This window comes from Papio anubis, unplaced genomic scaffold (genome assembly GCF_008728515.1).
Source record: "Papio anubis isolate 15944 unplaced genomic scaffold, Panubis1.0 scaffold613, whole genome shotgun sequence".
Lineage (NCBI taxonomy): Eukaryota > Metazoa > Chordata > Mammalia > Primates > Cercopithecidae > Papio > Papio anubis.
Window position 1 is genome coordinate 32,488 of NW_022166351.1, and position 13,774 is coordinate 46,261.

Below are 13,774 nucleotides of genomic sequence, written 5' to 3' on the forward strand. Positions count from 1 at the left end.
ACACACCAACACAGGGAGGCTGAGGTGGGAGGATCACTTGAGTCCAGTAGTTCAAGACCAGCCTGGGTAACATAGGGAAACCACTTCTTCCCTAAAAATAACAAAAATTAGCTGGGCATGGTGGTGCTTGCCTGCAATCCCAGCAGCCCCAGGTACTTGGGAGGCTGAAGGGGGTGGATTGCTTGAGCCAGGAGTTTGGGGTTGCAGTGAGCTACAATCTTGAGGCAGAATACGTAGTCAAGGAACTGACCGTGTCCTTCGGAAGTGCCAACCACGGCACTGAGACGTGTGATGTGTGAACAAGCATGTACAGCTACAACCTATGTGCAGCCAGAAGATGACCCAGAACGTGCTTAGAGTAACACCTCTCCCAGCCCTTAGGAATTCATCATGGAAGACTCCCAGAAAGGGAGTTTCCCCACTGATAATCAGCGCTCTCTCATCCTTACCAGCAGCCTGCCCTGAATTCTCTCTCTCAGGGTGAAGCACATATTTGCTACTTCACTGTGTTTTTTGAGATGGGGTCTCGCTGTCTCAGCCTCCCGAGCACCTGGGATTATATAATTGAGTGTTGCTATCTCAGCTCACCGCAACCTCCACCTCCTGGATTCAAGCCATTCTCTCATCTCAACCTCCCTAGTACTGGAATTACAGGCACACGCCACCACACCCGCCTAATGTTGTCCAGGCTGGTTTGAACTCCTGAGCTCAAGTGATCCACCCGCCTCAACCTCCCAAAGTGCTGGGATTACAGGCATGAGCCACTGTGCCTGGGCTATTCTGCACTTCACTTGCAAAATACTTTTCCCTTTACAATAAATTGCTCTATGCTGCATCACCTTTGCTGTATGATTCTTATTTAAATTCTTTATTTATTTTAATTATTTATTCTTTTTGAAACAGGGTCTCATCACGTTGCCCAGGCTGGTCTCGAACTTTTGAGCTCAAGAGCTCAAGTGATCCGCTCACCGTGGCCTCCCAAAGTGCTGGGATGACAGGCATTAGCCACCACACCCAGCCTAAATTCTTTGAAACTGACAACTGCGGCCCCACAATAGCTGTCAATCATTGCACCACTGCCATCCAGCCTGGGCGACAGTACAAGGCCTCCTCTCACAAAAGGAAAAGGATATATTTAAAAAAAAAAAAAAAATTAAATTTTTTTTTCTTAAAGACAGGGTATCCCAGTCATGCACGGTGGCTCACACCTGTAATTCTTGCACTTTGGGAGGCCGAGGCAGGCGAGTCATCTGAGGTCAGGAGTTCAAGACCAATCAGGCCTACACGGTAAAACCCCGTCTCTACTTTAAAAAAATACAAAAATTAGCTGGATGCAGTAGAAGGTGCCTGTAATCCCAGCTACCACTTGGGAAGCTGAGGCAGGAGAATCACTTGAACTTGGGAGGCGGAGGTTGCAGTGAGCCCAAGATTGCACTAGTGCCCTCCAGTCTGGGCTCCTACAGAGTGAGACTCCAGCTCAAAAACAAATACAAACAAAAAAGACAGGGTCTCCCTCTGTTGCCCAGACCAGAGTGCAGTGACGCGGTCACAGCTGACTGCACCCTTGACCTCCCAGGCTCAACTGATTCTCCTGCCTCAGTAGCTGGGACTACCGGCACGCATCACCATGACTGGAGAATTTTTAAATTTTTTGTGCTGATGGTCTTGCTATGTTGCCCAGCCTGGTCTTGAACTCTTGGCCTGAAGTGATCCTCCTACCAAGTCCTCCTTACAAAGAGCTGGGATGACAGGCGTGAGCCACTGCACCCGGCCCCCTGAAGCTGCCTGTTCCTTGAGCACGACGTGTAGCAAGGGGAGCTAGAGTGAGAGCAGCACCGTGGGGAAGGGACAGGGCTGCCACCCTGAGCTATGTGACGTTAGACCAAACCCCTCTTCTTCAAGTGAGATCAACCACATAGAGTGATCTTGGGAGCTCGTGCCCACTCAGACAGCCTGGATTTTAGTTTCGTAGGTGGATGGGAACCTGTGAAGGTTTAGAGATGCTGGAAGAACCTTTTTCCTGGGAGAGCTTTCCAAACAGGTAACAAACAGAGCCACCCTGGGCCCCGCTGAGGGAGGATCCTACCAGAAGCTCTCACCTCTGTCTCGCTCCACACCGGTGGTGACGGTGATGTCATCGATGTAGGTAGTTGGTGTCGTGTACAGAAGCACAGACCGCTGCAGTCCCGCATAGTTGAAGAAGTCAAAGTCTGTGTTCTGGACAAAGTAACCCTTGGGATACCTAGGGCAGGAGGACTGTGGTTCGCTGGGCCCTTGCCATGGGTCTTTTGCCCTCAGGTCACTTGCCACCCCAGATCAGGGCCTCCTCTCTGCGAAGGCCACCCTGTCCCTGGCAGGAAGACCACAGGGTGGGGCGGGAAGGTGGGTGCGCGCAGTGGAGGCAGGGTGGTACTCACTTGGAGTTGTCGGTCGTGTACGGATGGTCCCTGGTGGCAGGGTGGGGGGGCGACCGTGTTGTTGATGGCGACAGTTGACGCAGAGGCGGGAGGGCAGGGGCCCCACCCGGAATAGACTGCTGCTGTCAGCCTCAAAGGGGAGGTAGCCCCTTTCATGCTCTAGCCAATCACCCACTGCAGACATAGGGAGATATGAGAAGGGGGTGGCAGGTCGGGGCATGAGGAGGGGCTCTGCTATTGGGCACGCCCTCACATAACCCGCAGCATGGGGCTCAAGGGCCTGCCAGCCAGACGGGAAAAAGGACATCCCAGTGGGGTAGATCAGGCCACCTATCCACCTACACAGGGCACAGCCCCCAGGGCAGGGTAAGGCCCCCCACTGTCCCACCCCAGGAGACAGGCTGTGGGTGGAATCTGAGGGTCCCATGCTGTTCAGCAGCTGTGCCCACCCACCCCCACCCGCCCTACCTGCTCCTGGCCAGACTGGCATAGAAGTGGGCACGATGGCATAGAAGTGGGCACTGCCAATCCTCAGCACCACTCTTGTACACAGGTCCTAGATCCATCGCTTCAGCAGGGTCACCTCCCGTTCATACCACATCCAGCTGACAAAATGCTGCAGCCGCCAGTCCTGGCTGATGTCATTGAAAATGGAAACTGGTATGTCCAAGGTGGGGCCCGACTGCGAAGAGAAGGGCCGGGCTCAGCTCCTAGGCCCACAAAGGGATCCGGGAAAACAGTGCTGCACAGCTGTGCCCCCAGGCCTAGCACTAGCCCTGACACATGGTGAGGACTCCTGGCAGAAAAGACAGATAACTTGCTGATGACAGGTCAACTGCCAGGGCAGTTTGTGCACCTGGGCCACTGGGGTCAGGAGTTCGAGACCAGCCTGGCCAATATGGTGAAACCCCATCTCTACTAAAAATACAAAAATTAGCTGGGGGTGGTGGCAGCGCCTGTAGTCCCAGCTACTCAGGAGGCTGAGGCAGGAGAATCACTTGAACCCAGAAGGCGGAGGCTGCAGTGAGCCAAGATCATGCCATCGCACTCCAGCCTGGGTGACACAGCGAGACTCTGTCTCAAAAAAAAAGAAAAAGAAAAAGAGGATGTAGATCAGGCAAACGCGGCCCAGACCTCACCGGATCCCACTTCTTTGCTGACCACATCCAAGTCAGGAGGGCAACAGGGGTGGCGTCTTTGGCCTGATGTCACAGTCTGTCCTCTATCTGAACCCTGAAAACCAACGTACCTTCCCCCCTCAGCAGAGCCAGCATCAGAATGTCTAAACTGTCCCCTGCTGGCGATCTCTGGGCCCAGCTCTGTGCAGCGCCTGCCGCTCCGGCCTGACGAGTGTCTGGTGGCTCATGCCTATAATCAGTGCTTTGGGAAGCCAACGTGGGAAGATGGCTTGAGGCCAGTAGTTCGAGATCAGCCTGAATAACATAGTGAGACCCTGTATCTTAAAAAACAAAACAAAACGAAAAAGTTGGTTTTTGTTTTGAGACAGAGTTTCAGTCTGTCGCACACGCTGGAGTGCAGTGGCTTGATCTCAGCTCACTGCAACCTCCGACTCCCTGGTTCAAACAATTCTCCTGCCTCTGCCTCCCAAGTAGCTGGGATTACAGGTGCTCATCGCCACGCCCGGCTAATTTTTGTGTTTTTAGTAGGGACGGGGTTTCACCACGTTGGCCGGGGTGGTCTTGAACTCCTGGCCTCCGGTAATCCGCCCGCCTCAGCCTCCCGAGGTGCTGGGATTACAGATGTGAGCCACCAAGCCCGACCAAGTTTCTTTTCTTTGTTTTTTGTTGTTGTTGTTGTTGTTTTTAATTAGGCATGGCGGCCCCAGCTAAGTTGCAAGGCTGGGGCGGGAGAATCGCTTGAGCTCAGAAGTTAGGGTTGCGCCACTCCACTCCAACCTGGGCGGCAGGACCAAACCCAGTCTCAAAAACATTTCAAAAATTAAAAATAAATATTAGGAGACTGCCCGGGCTCAGCCTTCGCCTCCGGAGGCGGCTGGACAGGAGCGCTTCCTCCTCCTCCCGCCTCCTCCGCCCTGGCCCTCCTGGGTCCCCCTAGTCACCCCAGTACCCCAGTCCTCCAACCCCGCGCCCCCAAGCCCATTGACCTTTAACCTCCTCCGGGCCCCCAGCTTCCGGGCATTCAGGTGAAGGAGGCCGCAGGGCGCCGGGGCTTAGGCCATTCCCAACGCCGGGCTTCCGGGCGCCTCTCCTAGAAGCCCGGGAGTCGGTTGTTGGAGAAGTTGGCTTGGAAGCTTCAGAGGCCGTCCAGCTCCTTGCGCTCCCGCGATGCGCTCTGCCGGGTGTACAGCATCCCGCCCAGCAGCGCCTGCGGGCAGCCACACAACAGCCGCCGGAGAGCCGCCCAGGACACCGCCACCAGCCAGGTCATATTTCCCGCTCCTCCTCTTGTCAGCCAGTCTGAGGGGATGAGAGCGGCGCAGGGGAAGCCCTGCGAGCTTGTCGCCTGAGGCGCGTGCGGCATGGCGCGCGTGAGGCCATAGGCGCCATGTTTGTTGAGGGCGAGTGCCAGGCCTGGAGGGGCGGGGCAGCGCCAGGCGCTGCTCAGTAGAACCTGTGGCTGGAATCCAGGGCTAGGCCTTTGGGGAAGCAGGACCCCCACCCTCAGCTCCAGCCAAGAAGGGCGTCGTCTGCTGCCATCCCAGCAGAGGCTGGATGATCCAGGGCCGCAGGTCAGGACAGAACCCCCGAGATTGGTGGCCTTACTGTTTCTTCAAGGGGCACCTCCACTTGCTTTCCCCAGCAGGAATTGGAGCAGGCCCCAGTGGAGCCTCTTCCATGACTGCTGGATGCATCTCTTGCAGGGATGCACGTCCTTGGGAGGTGGCCTTGTAGCCTTGACCCTGGATCTCTGGGACCCTGACCCTAACCAAGGGGACAGAAGTTCCTTCTTGGCTTTGAAGATACAGGGAGAGAGGCCAGGTGCAGTGGGTCAGGCCTGTAATCCCAGCACTTTGGGAGGGCTGAGGTGGTCGGATCACCTGAGGCCAGTAGTTCGAGACCAGCCTGGCCAACACAGCGAAGCCCCCTATCTACTGAAAATACTAAAAAAAGAAAAAAAAAAAAAAAAAGGAGGAGCCAGGCATGATAGCAGGCACCTGTAATCCCAGCTACTCAGGAGGCTGAGGCTGAAGAATCACTTGAACCCAGGAGGCGAAGGTTGCAGTGAGCCGAGGTCACACCACTGCAGTCCAACCTGGGTGAGAGAGCAGGAATCTATCTCAAAAAAAAAAAAAAAAAAAAAAAATTGCAGGGAGAGGGTGCCCTGCTGGACCCCACTTTACTCCAGTAGGGAAGGCACCGTGTGGAAGGGTAGAGGAAGAGATCTGGAGACAGTAAAAGAGACATAGGTTTATTAAGGGGACTTTCACACAGGTGCAGTGGCTGTGGCTGGACATGAGAACCACTACGTTTGTAAAAAGCAAGCAGCTTCCATAACATTTTCACCTAGCATCCTCGACCTGTTACCGGTGGAAGGTATCCAAGTTCCCGGTGGTGAATCCATACACAACTGAAACAACCTCAATTCTTGCCTCCTCAGAAGAAAGAATTTAACTGAGGGTCATAAAGTAGAAACCAGATAGAGGTAAGTTGCAGAGCAGGAGTAAAATTTTATTAAAAAGCAGGCCAGGAACAGGCGTGGTGGCTCATGCCTGTAATCCCAGTTCTTTGGGAGGCTGAGCCCAGTGGATCACCTGAGATCAGGAGTTGGAGACCAGCCTGGCCAACATGGTGAAACCATGTCTCTACTAAAAATACAAAAATTAGCTGGGCGTGATGGTGAGTGCCTGTAATCCCAGCTACTTGGGAGGCTGAGGCAGGAGAATCTCTTCAACCTGGGAGGTGGAGGTTGCAGTGTGCTGAGATTGAGCCACTGCACTCCAGCCTGGGCTATAGAGTGATAGTATTTAAAAAATGGTTACTAAAAAAACTTTAGAACAGGAAGTAAAGGAAAGAAGGAAAGTACAACTTGGAAGAGGGCCAAGCGGTCGACCTGAAAAACCAAGTGCCCAGCTTGACCTCTTGACTCAGAGTTTCACAGGTTGGCATCCTTCCAGGATCTTGCCACTCCTGACTCCTTAGCTTGGGGCTCCGAACAGACTTTCTTCTTTGACCGTAAAGTCATTCTGAGGGTACACATCAATTATGGCTGTCGGGTGCCTCTGCCATACAGAGGGGTCCCTCTGGTCCTAGGAACCTGGACTGGACACAGTTGTTTGTACGATTACTCCCCCACCCCTTTTCTCATGCTCGCCAAATCCACCTTCTGAGAATGGACTTTAATACTGGAAATGGAGTCCCCAGCATAGTGAAAATAAATACATTGTAGAAACTGACAAGGCCTAAAGGCTTTTTCCCAAATGTTTATGCTTTTTTTCTTATTTTATTTCTTTAAAATTTTACTTGTATATTCCTTTAGTGAAATGCTTACATGCTTAAATTAGGATATAGTTCACAGTTTATGAGGCAGCTTTAGGCCACATTTAACAAAAGAAAGAAAAAGTAGGATGCAAAAGTTTATACAGTATGTATAAATCAGTAATTCAGGACGGGCTTAGTGGCTCACACCTGTAATCCCAGCACTTTGGGAGGGGGAGGCAGGAGGATGACTTGAGCCCAGGAGTTGTGACCAGCCTGAACAATATAATGAGACCACTGTCTCTACAAGAAATACAAAAAAACAAAAAAAAATTACCCAGGCGGGGTGGCACACACCTATAATCCCAGGTACATGAGAGGCTAAGGCAGGAGCATCGATGAAGCCCAGGAAGCAGAGGTTGCAGTGAGCCAAGATTGTGCCACTGCACTCTAGCCCAGGTGACAGAGCGAGATCCCATCTCAAAAAAAAAAGAAAAGAAAAGAAAAGAAAAAAATAAGACTAAAGGGTGCCAGAGAAGATGCCTTCCTTTTTCTTTTTCTTTTTTTTTTTTTTGAGTCTCACCCTGTCACCCAGACTGGAGGGCAATGGCCCGATCTCGGCTCACTGCAACCTCCACCTCCCTGGTTCAAGTGATTCTCCTGCCTCAGCCTCCTGAGTAGCTGGGATTACAGATGCTCACCACCACACCCAGCTAGTTTTTGTATTTTTAACAAAGACAGGGTTTCACTATGTTAACCAGGCTGGCCTCGAACTCCTGACCCCAGGTGATCCGCCCACCTCGGCCTCCCAAAGTCCTGGAATTACAGGCGTGAGCCACCACGCCTGGCCAATTCAAGTATTTCTTCAGTTTACAGTTGGCTAAGAAAGCAAAGCTTTATCTAAAACCTTGGGGTCAGCAGAAGGGGTGTTAAGTTTTTGCCTGTGAGTGTGATTCCCTCCAGGCCCCTCGGGAAGAAATTTGGAACAAAGAACGCCAGTGAGAGTTCAGTCCTCGGTTCACCCTTATCTGAGGTCGAAGGGAAAGCTGTCACCATTTTTCATCCGGTGGAGATCTGCGCTTCTGAAAAACAACTTAGGGACATTTGTCAAGATGTCATCTTTACTTTCTGTAGGGGATCAGATATCTTGTGGCTGTAACCAACTTGGATGGCTATTGTTCTGAGCTATTATTACCTTTTTCTTTTTCTTTTCTTTTTTCTTTTCTTTTTTTTTTTTTTTTTTTTGGTGTCTCACTCTGTCTTCCACCCTGGAGAGCAGTGGTCCAATCTAAGCCCACTGCACCGTCCACCTCCTGGGTTCAAGCAATCCTCCTGTATCAGCCTCCTAAGTAGCTGGGATAACAGGCATCCGTTATCACATCCAGCTAATTTTTGTATTTTCAGTACACATGGGGTTTCACCATGTTAGCCGGGCTGATCTTGAACTCCTGACCTCAGTTGATCTATCTGTCTTGACCTCCCAAAGTGCTGGGATTACAGGTGTGAGCCACTGCACCCAGCCAATTACTACCTTCTTCTTATCAAGTTGCTAATTTACTTTTCAGGAATAGCCAGGTGCCCGGAATTTCCCTTGAAGGCTAATGTGGTTCGAGTATGTGCCCTCCAGATCTCATGATGAGATGTGATTTCCAGCCAGACGCAGTGGCTCACACCTGTAATCCCACCACCACCTCCTCCTCCTCCAATTCCTCCTCCTCCTCCAACTCCTCCTCCTCCTCCAACTCCTCCTCCTTCTCCAACTCCTCCTCTTCCTCCACCTCCTCCTCCTCCAACTCCTCCTCCTCTGTTTCTTTATCCTCCTCCTCCCCTTCTTTCATTTCTTTTTCCTCCTCCCCCTCCTACATTTCTTTTTCCTCCTCCTCCTCCTCCTCCTCAGTTTCTTTTTCCTCCTCCTCCATTTCTTTTTCCTCCTTCTCCTCCAATTCTTTTTCCTCCTCCTCCTCCTCACAGGCATGAGCCACTACACAAGGCCTGGCTGTTTGTTTCTTTCTCCTCCTCCTCCATTTCTTTTTCCTCCTCCTCCTCCTCCTCCTCACAGGCACCAGCCACCACGACTCACCTGGCTATTTCCTTTTCCTCCTTTCCTCCTCCTGCTCCTTCTCCGCCTCCCAAATTGCTGGGATTACAGGCCTGAGCCACCACACCTAGCTATTTTTTCTTCTTTTTCTTTCTCTTCTTCCTCCTCCTTCTTCACTTAATTTTATTTTTCTTGATATAGAGTCTCCCTCTGTTGCCCAAGCTGGAGTGCAGTGGTGCAATCTCGGCTCACTGCAACCTCCACCTCCTGGGTTCAAGCCTCCCAAGTATCTGGGATTACCAGCGTCCGCCACCATGCCCAGTCAATTTTTGTCCTTTTAGTAGAGACGGGGTTTCACCATGTTGGCTAGGCTGGTCTCAAACTCCTGACCTCATGATCTGTCCACCTCCACCTCCCATAGTGCTGGGATTACAGGCATGAGCCACTGCACCCAGCCCCCTGGTTTTTTGGTTTTTGTTTTTTCCTTGAAATGGAGTTTCACTCTTGTTGCCCAGGCTGGAGTGCAATGGCATGATCTTCCCTCACTGCAACCTCCACCTCCTGGGTTCAAGCGATTCACATGCTTTAGCCCCCCGAGTAGCTGGGATTACAGCTGTCAGCCACTGCGCTGGGCCTACAGCTCATTTCTTACCACATAAATCTTTGCGCCTCTCCACAAAACTGCCATCAGGGATGTCCCCAGAAACCATTCATCCCAGGTGCCATGCAGAGAAGAGCTTCTCGTTCTCCTTTTCCCTTTACCTCTTCCCTCTCACCTCATCTTGTTCATTCACTCATCCCTTTTCCATTCTTTTAAGCGTTAACCTTTCAAAAGCCTGTCTTCCCCTATAAGTAATGTATTGTAACTCCCGCCATCACCATATCCTTCTCCAACCCACCAAACTGCCAAGGATGGTAAGTCCATAAACTAAGAAGAAATGGGAAACATTAATTGCAAACTTGGCAGCCCCTCAGTCACCCAATGTGACAGCACAGATCTTCTGGTCTTTGAAGACACATTTTTTTTTTTTTTAAGACAGGTGTCGCTCTGTCACCCAGGCTCAAGTGCAGTGGTGCAATCACAGCTCACTGCAGCCCCCGACTCCTGTGCTCAGGCGATCCGCCTGCCTCAGCCTCCCAAGCAGCTGGAACTACAGGAACACACCACCACACCCAGCTAATGTGCTTATTTTTTGTAGAGATGGGGTCTTGCTCTGCTTAACAGGCTGGTCTCAAACTCCTGGCTTCAAGGGATCCTCCCACCTTGGCCTCCCAAAGTGCTGGGATTACAGGCATGAGTCACCATGCCCGGTCTGAAGACTTTTAAACGCTGCCATATTCAAGATACGTTGAAACTCACCTGTGTTTGATGAGCCTGCTTTTTGCAAGTGAGTAATATAAAACACACTGAAATACCTTAAGCTTCTCAGACTTTGTACCTTCCTCTGGAATAATCAGTGTATCCCAAAAGTAAATCCATAATGAGGTCCAGTTTTTCCTTCCTCCTTGGCTATGAAATAGACAAGAAAAAGGCAAGCTAGCCATTTCCATCTCACTGTAGGAGACTCTCCTGTTTGCTTTTTTACTGTATTTGGGAAGCGGGGGCCTGACTGCTTTCCTACTTCCTAAGCACAACTTCCTTTATCTAGGAAATCCTCAGCGTGACCTACATGGATTAAACCAGCTTCTTCACTTTCTTTCCAATATTCTTACAACCAAAATATCCAGAAAGGGCAAGGCAACCTGAAAAAATGAGGACAGGTATATTATCCCATGAGCCAAACTGCCACTTACACTGGTTAGTCATGAAATCAGCAAAATTCCAGATGAGCTCTCCAACTACATATTTTCTATGTTTTTGATCCAGACCCAGATGGTACTGCTCTAGCAGACTGTTCTAGTCATCTTCACTGAACATCAGAGATGGATCCTGGAATTCAAGACAAAGAGAATTTAAGAATCAGAACTGGCAGAATTGTAAATGTCAGATAAAAAATAAAGATCCACTTGATTGTGACGAAAATACCTGACCTCGCAGGGGGCTGTAGTGACAGCAGGACTCACTGATGCTAGGATAAAGACAGCCAGGGAATGATCTAACCCAGAATAAAAAAGGAGGTTTTAAAAAAAACCAACATGGTCAGGCATGGTGGCTCACGCCTATAATCCCAGCACTTTGGGAGGTTGAGGCCAAGCAGATCACAAGGTCAGGAGATCGAGACCATCTTGGCTAACACGGTGAAACCCCATTTCTACAAAAAATACAAAAAATGAGCTGGGCATGGTAGTGGGCGCCTGTACTCCCAGCTACTCAGGAGGCTGAGGCAGGAGAATGGTGTGAACGTGGGAGGTGGAGGCTGCAGTGAGCAGAGATCATGCCACTGCACTCCAGCATAGGCAACAGCAAGACTCTGTTACAAGAAAAGAAAAGAAAAGAAAAGAAAAGAAAAGAAAGTCATTAATTAGTAATTGCTTTATTTATAAATGTAATTTGATATTCGATTCATCTTACTTTTCCATCTCTATCTGCTGGTACAGTCTTAAGGCTGAACTACACTAGAAGTAAAAATATGCCTTGGGACCAGGCATGATGGCTCATGCCTGTCATCTCAGCAGTTTGGGAGGCCAAAGTGGGAGGACTGCTTGAGCCTAGAAGTTCAAGACCAGCCTGGGAAATATAGCAAGACCCCATCTCTACAAAAACTACACAAAGTAGCCAAGCATGGTGGCACACACCGGGGGTCCCAGCTACTTGGGAGGCTGAGGTGGGAGGACTGCTTGAGCCCCGGAAGTTGAAGCTTCAGTGAGCTGCGTTTGCATCACTGCACTCCAGCCTGGGTGACAGAGCGAGACCCTATCTTAAATAAATGTATGTATGTATAATGAAATTAAACCAGGCTGGGCATGGCAGCTCAGGTCTGGAATCCCAGCACTTTGAGAGGTCAAGGCAGGAGGATGATCACTTGAGCCCAGGAGTTCAAGACCAGCCTAGGCAACACAGTGAGACCCAGTCTCTACAAAAAGTTTAAATATTAGCCAGGTGTGGTGACGCATGCCTGTGGTTCCAGCCACTTGGGGGGCTGAGGAGGGAGGATCATTTGAGCCCAGGAGGTTGAGCAGTGAGCTGTGATTATGCCACTGCACTCCAGCATGGGCAACAGAGTGAGGCTGTCTCAAAAAAAAAATTATTTTTAATTAAACTAAATAAATTCAGCTATTCCAGGCATATATCAAGACCTCAATAGCCACATATAACTAGTGGCCACCATTTCACACAGTGCAGATATGGGACATTTCTATCATTGCAAGGCTTCTTTTTTGAAACAAGGTCTCACTCTGTCCCCCAGGTGGGAGCGCAGTGGTGCAATCATGGCAGGCGGCAGCCTTGACCTACTGGGCTCAAACAATCTTCCCACCTCAGCGTCCCAAGTAGCTGGGACTACAGGCAAGCACAACCATAACCAACTGATTTTATTTTTTATTTTTCTTATTTTTTTGAGACGGAGTCTCGCTCTGTCACCCAGGCTGGAGTGCAGTGGCACGATGTTGACTCACTATAACCTCTGCGTCCCTGGTTCAAGCAGTTCTCCTGCTTCAGCCTCCTGAGTAACTGGGATTACAGGCGCACACCACCACACCCAGCTAATTTTTGTATTTTCTTAGTAGAGACGAGGTTTCACCATGTTGGTCAAGTTGGACTCGAACTCCTGACCTCATGATCCACCCACCTCGGCCTCCCAAAATGCTGGGATTACAGGTGTCAGCCACCATGCCTGGCCGCAACTAATCTTAAATTTTTTGTAGAGATGGGGTCTATGTTGTGCAGACTGGTCTCAAACTCCTGGGCTCAAGAGAGCCTCTGACCTCGGTCTCCCAAAGTGCTAGCATTCCAGGTGTGAGCCACCACACCCAGCACCTGCAGCACCCAGGTCTATCAGTGCTGACCTAGAACCTCTCGAGAGTTTCTTAAGAATTCAGAACTGGGGGTATTAGCCAAGATGGCGGCAGCCGCAGCGAGTCAAGGAATCGGGGCAAAGCTGGGCCTGCGTGAGATTCGCATCCACTTATGTCAGCACTCGCCCGGCAGCCAGGGCGTCAGGGACTTCACTGAGAAACGCTATGTGGAGCTAAAGAAGGCGAATCCCAACCTACCCATCCTAATCCGCGAATGCTCCGATGTGCAGCCCAAGCTCTGGGCCCGCTACGCATTTGGCCAAGAGAAGAATGTCCCTTTGAACAACTTCAGTGCTGATCAGGTAACCAGAGCCCTGGAGAACGTGCTAAAGTGGTAAAGCCTGAAGCCTCCACTGAGGAATAAGAGCAACAGCCCCAGAGCCTGGCCTCTGCTGGACTTAGTATAATGTGAAAAAAATGTGTTCTCCTATTCCTCATAAAACTTGTGCTGTAAAATACTTTCTCAGGGTGTTCTTGTCCTCATCTACCCTCTATCCCTTACTGTAACCACTGAGGCAAAGTAGCTTAATATAAAAATAAAACTTTATTCTGTCTCATCAAAAAAAAAAAAAAAAGAATTCAGAACTGGGGCCAGGCATGGTGGCCCACGCCTGTAATTCCAGCACTTTGGGAAGCCAAGGCAGGTGGATCACTTGAGGTCAAAAGTTCAAGACCAGCCTGACCAACATGGTGAAACCTCATCTCTACTAAAAAAAAAAAAAAAGATTAGGAGAACATGGTGGTGCATACCTGTAATCCAAGTTACTTGGGAGGCCAAGGCAGGAGAATCGCTTGAACTGGGAGGCAGAGGTAGCAGTGAGTCAAGATTGTGCCACGGAACTCCAGCCTGGGTGACAAGAATGAACTTCTGTCTCAAAGAAAAAAGAAATCAGAACTGGTTACCTTTTCAAAGAGGATGAGCAAGGGTGCATATCCACGAGCCACTTCCCCCTACTTGACTAGTTTGC

At 50.3% G+C, this 13,774-nt stretch overlaps 1 long non-coding RNA gene and 2 pseudogenes across 4 annotated transcripts; 1 reads left to right on the plus strand and 2 right to left on the minus strand.

Moving 5' to 3' along the window:
• Positions 1–1,924: 1,924 nt before the first annotated feature.
• On the minus strand, positions 1,925–5,466 carry LOC116268639 (annotated as a pseudogene).
• Positions 5,467–9,885: 4,419 nt separating this feature from the next.
• On the minus strand, positions 9,886–13,613 carry LOC108580697. Of its 3 annotated transcripts, none has more exons than XR_002515330.2 (3): positions 13,557–13,613; positions 10,647–10,782; positions 9,886–10,362 (listed from the first exon to the last, which is right to left on the minus strand). It is a non-coding gene; the product is annotated as an uncharacterized LOC108580697 (long non-coding RNA). The 3 variants fall into 3 exon arrangements; XR_001892162.3 differs by lacking the exon at positions 13,557–13,613 and adding an exon at positions 10,884–11,054; XR_001892163.3 differs by lacking the exon at positions 13,557–13,613 and adding an exon at positions 10,879–11,054.
• On the plus strand, positions 12,804–13,264 carry LOC101022847 (annotated as a pseudogene). Its single transcript, XR_161816.5, has one exon. The product of XR_161816.5 is annotated as an NADH dehydrogenase [ubiquinone] 1 alpha subcomplex subunit 2 pseudogene (transcript).
• Positions 13,614–13,774: the final 161 nt, after the last annotated feature.